The sequence below is a fragment of the Drosophila mauritiana genome, unplaced genomic scaffold (genome assembly GCF_004382145.1).
Source record: "Drosophila mauritiana strain mau12 unplaced genomic scaffold, ASM438214v1 U_1, whole genome shotgun sequence".
NCBI classification, from domain to species: domain Eukaryota; kingdom Metazoa; phylum Arthropoda; class Insecta; order Diptera; family Drosophilidae; genus Drosophila; species Drosophila mauritiana.
The window spans coordinates 37,122-43,121 of record NW_022881241.1 but is presented as its reverse complement, the minus strand read 5'-3'; the positions used below and the strand labels follow the sequence as shown (position 1 = coordinate 43,121).

At 43.8% G+C, this 6,000-nt stretch overlaps 1 long non-coding RNA gene and 1 pseudogene across 1 annotated transcript; one reads left to right on the top strand and one right to left on the bottom strand.

The window, feature by feature from the left end:
* Nucleotides 1–1,336: 1,336 nt before the first annotated feature.
* Nucleotides 1,337–1,764, top strand: LOC117149027. Its single transcript, XR_004460000.1, has 2 exons — nucleotides 1,337–1,426; nucleotides 1,490–1,764. It is a non-coding gene; the product is annotated as an uncharacterized LOC117149027 (long non-coding RNA).
* Nucleotides 1,765–2,960: 1,196 nt separating this feature from the next.
* On the bottom strand, nucleotides 2,961–5,827 carry LOC117149029 (annotated as a pseudogene).
* Between the last annotated feature and the right edge of the window lie 173 nt (nucleotides 5,828–6,000).

Below are 6,000 nucleotides of genomic sequence, written 5' to 3'. Positions count from 1 at the left end.
TACAACAATCGACAACTACACATGTTAGAGCAACATTTTAACCATCAATCTTATAATCAAAATCCACAAACAAGAAAAATGAGCAAATAAAGAAAAACGAAAAAAAAAAAAAAAAAAACCAGACAACAATTTTGTGTGTATTTCAGTTTCCGTCCACAACCCCCCACCCCTGATCTTTTACCCAACACCAACCACAATCTCCTCCGGATCCGGAGCAGGTGATTCCTTTCCAGCTCGCTCGGTATGTGCCATTTGAATTGTCTCCCCTCGGCTCGTCGGCGTCGTCCAAAACTGGGCGGCACTAATTTTGACCAAGCGAAAAAGTAAAAGAATACAATTCCCCCGATCCAAGTAATTGATAGTTCCACTCGACCAAAAGTCCTGCCAACTAGCCAGTTTTTGTAAAATGTATTGTAATCAAATATGATATCAGATTGTGTCATTAAGCGTTGTAAATTTACTTTGACAACATGTTAGTAAATGTAAGAATTCAACAATTCCAACCAAGTCGTGACCACTTGGCTCACAATTCCTAGCAATAATTTAAGCTAAAGTAGTTGGCAGTACCAATTAGATCCATCTTATTTTAGTTCGTGCCGTTTTACACATTTTATAAGATAAGCTTTGTTTGTGTTTTCATCAATTTTCTGTACGAACCAATCTGCGCATGCTGTGTGTGTGATTGATTGCACCACGAAATGCCATTGCAACCAAAAGACGGCTACGGTTACGGCGGCGGCTTTGAGGGTAACGGCTACGGCGGAGGCGGTGGTGGCAATATGGGCGGTGGTCGCGGTGGACCCCGCGGCGGCGGCGGCCCCAAAGGTATTAACACTAAGAAGCGCCTAGTAAAACCAAAAACTATCTGTAACCAACGAATTGTTGAGACCTCATTCCTCCTATTAAAAAAACTACATAGTGTAGTCTACTATTCGCAATGATTTTAATTATGTTTGTAAAGCAGTTTCATCGTTTTTGGTTTATATCCTTCCTCCATTGGCTTTTCATGACTTATGTTTTTTACTTTATTTTGCTATGCTGTGCTGCCCCCACTAGATTGGTCAAAATTTCCCAAAAAAAAAAAGAAAACCCAAGTCGTTTGGCGTAGTTAAAGATATCTATAGATGAACCCCTCTCCTTTCCTACCCGCAGATGTTGAGCATGTCTTTCTTTTTGGCCTGATTTAATCTGATACTCTCGATTCGAAGAATTTAACTGACTAATGCCTTGCACACTTTCCAAACGTTTCCACAACAGGCGGCGGTGGCGGTTTTAACGGGTGGCAAGCAGCGCGGAGGCGGTGGACGCCAGCAGCGGCACCAGCCCTACTAAAAAGGGGCAGGGGGCGTGGGCGGGCATATTGGGTATCTCGCATTCTCCGGATAACTGCAAACTATTTGAATTTTACCTAGTTTAGTTTGTTATGGTGAGTTGAAGCCATCATCGACGCTTTGTTGTCAGTTAATTAATGTTGATTATTTCATTGCAGCATTACTACAAGAAGCAACACACATCTCTGCAACAACACCACATGGGTAACCACATATATACATACGCCGTTGTATATATCTGTATGAAAGAAATGAGGAAAAATGAAAATGAATAGACTGGCTGGCTGGGAGCAATAATATCAACATCAGCAACCTTAACACACCTTTACACACTTGATGTGTAGCACCATTCCAACAACAGCATCATACGCAGCTAAAAAGCATCATTTATACCATACAAGGCAAAACCACAAAGCAAAACAACAAAAAAAAACACAAATATAGATACACACACATAGTTAGGCATCACATGTAATTTTTCAGCAAGTGGCTAATTTTCATAGCCACACGCTCATTAAGCCGACAAACCAACCAACCAAACAACCAACCAACCGCCCACCAAACAACCCTTCAACCCGTGCAAAACCACAAGACAACATTGCAGGGAACGTGGCAAACAACATTTGCCAACTAAATGCTGTGCAATGCTCACGTTGTCTGTGTGTCGAAACTAATTGTTTTTCTAATGTAGTCCCATACATTATGCGAGGTATTGTTTAACGCGTTCAGTAGAGCACAGGATGTCGGAGAGATAGGAAAGATAGAAAAAAACACAGAAGAATCAAACAAAATACTTACAAAACAAAATACAGCTAAAATGTTTCATATATTACACAATACAATAGAGTATAAGTATTTGTTTAACTTTATTATGAATTAACTGTAATATGTAATAATAATTATAGAAACAACAAACAAAAAAGAAGCAAGCGTTGACTGGCTGGCACATCGGGTTGCCTTCTTCCCGTTCGATTGAGAAAAACTATATACGATATTCGATATACGATATACGACAAGACAGGACAAGACAACAAAGCAGAAACAACCTACAACAAACAAAACCACCATATTACATAATACTAGTACCGAGCAGAGAAAGCGGAAACGAGATTAGTTTTTGTTTTCCAGATATGTGTATTACGCTCATAGACTACATATATACATACATAATACATAATACATCTATATTTATGTACACTTCTGAAAGGAAGAGATTTATATTTTAATAAAAAATCTAAAGCCACACTCTCTACGTACACCCCCACAATTGTATAGACCACTGCAAGAATGCGAATTGTTAAATCAAATCTATCTATGTATACACTACTATAGCTATATGAAAATCTTTATGAAATCGTCCGACCGTCAAGCTGAATGAATGGCATTAGTATACATAAATGCCGAATGTGCGCTGGACGGGCAGTTTTAGGTAGCATTTCGAGGAAATCAATACATGGAAGCGTGGATTTTCCCCCTTAAAAAAAAATTAAACATTCTCAAGCGAAATTACAACCTAACTTAATTGAATGATAGGAGATCAGTTTTAAAGCGATTACATTAAAGAAACCTAAATTAAAAAGAGTCCATCGATTGTTTTTTATTTAACTGATAACATTCAAAAATTGGACAAATGAAACGGCGGAATACACTTGGAATTTGGAGAGGGTTAGTTTTCGCGCCACTCTTAATAGTTGCGCTTCATTTGGCCGTGGCAAAGAGCACGTCGAGGATTTTCAGGAACTCCCGGTAGTTGAACTCCATGCACATGCCCTTCTTCACGCCGAAGCACTTGCAGATCGCTTGGAACTCGCGGCTGCTCAGCATTACATGCATGTCGCGCACCGTGATGCCGCGCAGGAATTGATTCTGCGTAATCGAGCCGCACTGTTCGCGATCGAAGTCCTTGAACACCTGGCTCAGATTGGAGATCTCGTCCGGCTTGCGGGCCAACTTCATCAGGGCCTGCGAGCAGATGGTTCGCTCGTCGAAGCTCAGGAAGCAGTCGACGCAGTCCAGATTGGGCAGGTGGAGCAGCGGCACGGCGGTCACCACCTGGTCACCCATGTTCGTGTCCAGTTGAATGAAGATCTCGTCGAGGGCCTTGCAGAAATCGCGATAGCGAATGCAGGACACGCGATTCGGTGAACGGAAGCTGGTCATGTTAAAAGGATAAAAATAAAATATAAATAAAAAGTAACGAGTAACTCACATGTTGCACAAGATGTTAGCTTCCTCTTCCTTGATGATTACACTTGAGTTATCCAGGGCTCGCTTGAAGTCCGATTCAAGGATCTCGCCCTCGCGATGGCGATCGTAGTCCTTCATGAACTCCGATGACGGCCACGCTCTTGACCACAGCCTGTCGCTTGGCGTTCGTAAGGATGCGCACGATGACCTCCTCGCTGACATCCTCGGGATCCAAATTGTCTCTCGCAAACGGTGGACACTCCACCAGTTGCTGCTTGGTGACCAGCGCTGGCATGGCATACTCCGCCGGATCGACGTCATCCCAAAACTTGGTGTAGCAAAAGCCCAGCTCGTTTCCATAGCGACTAAGCACAGAGTCCTGCTCCGGATCGGACAGAAGGATGCCATTGGTGCGGAAGATCTGCTTGGTAATATTGCAGCGCACATGTCCACTGTTGAGTCTGGAAAGGAAACGCCAAATAGTTCAATCTTCATTTAAGATCCGTAAACTTACTTATCGTAGCTTCGGAAGAATGGATGCAGATAGAGGCGACGATTGCGGATGCGTATCTTAATCTTGGCCATGCATCCTCACACATATCACGAACATTCGCCGACACAGACTCCCAGGGCACGGCGCCTGGTCTGGGCAACTCCTGGATGTGACGAAGTGGTGATTCCACGACACACTGCGGCATCTTCTCCAGGTTCTTTATGGTGAATACTAAAAATATATAGAGCCGTGTTTAGAGAGTATAGTGCTCATAGGATTCATTACTCTTCACCTGTATCGATCTCATCAGCGAAATTGCGCCAACGCACTCGATTGATATCCACGGGGTCAGTGTAGCGTTCCAGCAGGATGGACATTTCCCTTTGGGTCAGATATTTTCCCACTCCCATGTTGGACAGACCGCGCTCAAATTGATTCTTGGTGATGCTGCCCACGTTTAGGCTGTCATAGCACTCCAGGAACTCGGAGGTGCGCACTTGGCTCTTGTAGACGTAGTTCTGAATGCAGAACAGAATGTCGCACTGATTTCGATTCTTTTTGGGTGTACTGCAGGCATCAGGAAAGATTGGATGCACTGCCTTGCAACCATCAATAGCTGGCAGTTGGGAAAGTTCTAGGTCCACTAAACGTCCAGGGAAGTCCTTGATAATATCCTACATGCGGTACACATTTCATCATACGCGCGAATTCCTTATCATTGAAGTTAGCACTTACATGCGAGTTGTCCAGTAGATGATGCTCGCCCAGGTATGCTATAATATTATCGATGTGCTTGAGGAAAGCCACATAGTTCACCAGGTATCCATCCTTCATATAGCGTCTGAGTAGGAGCAGAAAATCTGACTCCGAAAGTGGTATCTTCATGAAGTGCAGCACACGAGAAAAGTGCGCAACGGTAACCACTCCAACATTTTGCGCAATCTACAAATAAATTGCATGGTTTTTTAATATGGTGGGTATAGGATTAAGCAAATCTATCACCAGTTCGTAGTCCTGGAAGTATGGCATGAGCGGAATATTGCATAGTTGGGCTATCTTGAGCAGGATCAGGCAGAGACGTCGGCGATCCTCCGGCTGGGGTACAACATTCACATGCCAGGGATCGTTCCACTCCAGTCCCGTAGCTAGATCACTTTTGGCGGTCTTATGGAGTGCTTTATTTAAATGTTAAATAGTTAGATTAAAGATAATATTTGACTAAAAATCAACTTACTTTCGCTGCAGACGACCTTGCAGAACTGACGATACGCCACGCGTCCATCTCGAATTTGGAAATAGTCAGTGACATCCCGGAGTTCCGACTCCGACATGCCGGCCACCTTGCGATACTTGCCCAGCACGGCTGTGAAAATGGGCTCTGGAGAAGATGGGTTAGGTCGTAAAAGGGGCGCAATAAAAAAGGGCAATACATTCGAAGGATGTGCTCACCGGACACGAAGCCACTGCAACAGGGATCATGCTGCTTTAGGTCGGCGCAGATGTCAAAGTTATAACGAAAAATGGCGCCCTGGATTTTACGACATCCTCGCCAGATTTGATTCAGCTCCATCTCCTCCTAAACGGTGGCATTCAAATTAGTTGACCACGTTTAATGGCCAACACATATGACTGGCAATAGAATGGCCAACTCACTCTGTCATCGCCCTCTTTAATCTTGGTCGAATGCATCTTGGGTTGGATAAACTTTTTTCGGATTTTCTTTTTTCGATTTGCAGCACAATATGTGGAAAATGTTTACAAAAGTCCTTAAAAGGTGTAAGGGTGTCTCTCTGTGTGTGTGTGAGCGCTAACCCGTTGAAACAATGAAATCAAAGGCTACTACTTGGCCAGCTAGCCATTACAAATTGGATTTCTCCGCTGCGCCGTGTTTGCTTTGTTCCCGTGGCTTCCACGATGCCGCGACTCACGCAAGGAAGCCGTCGAGCAGTGCTACACTAATCACTTCCTTCGTGGGCAGGACGCAAGGAT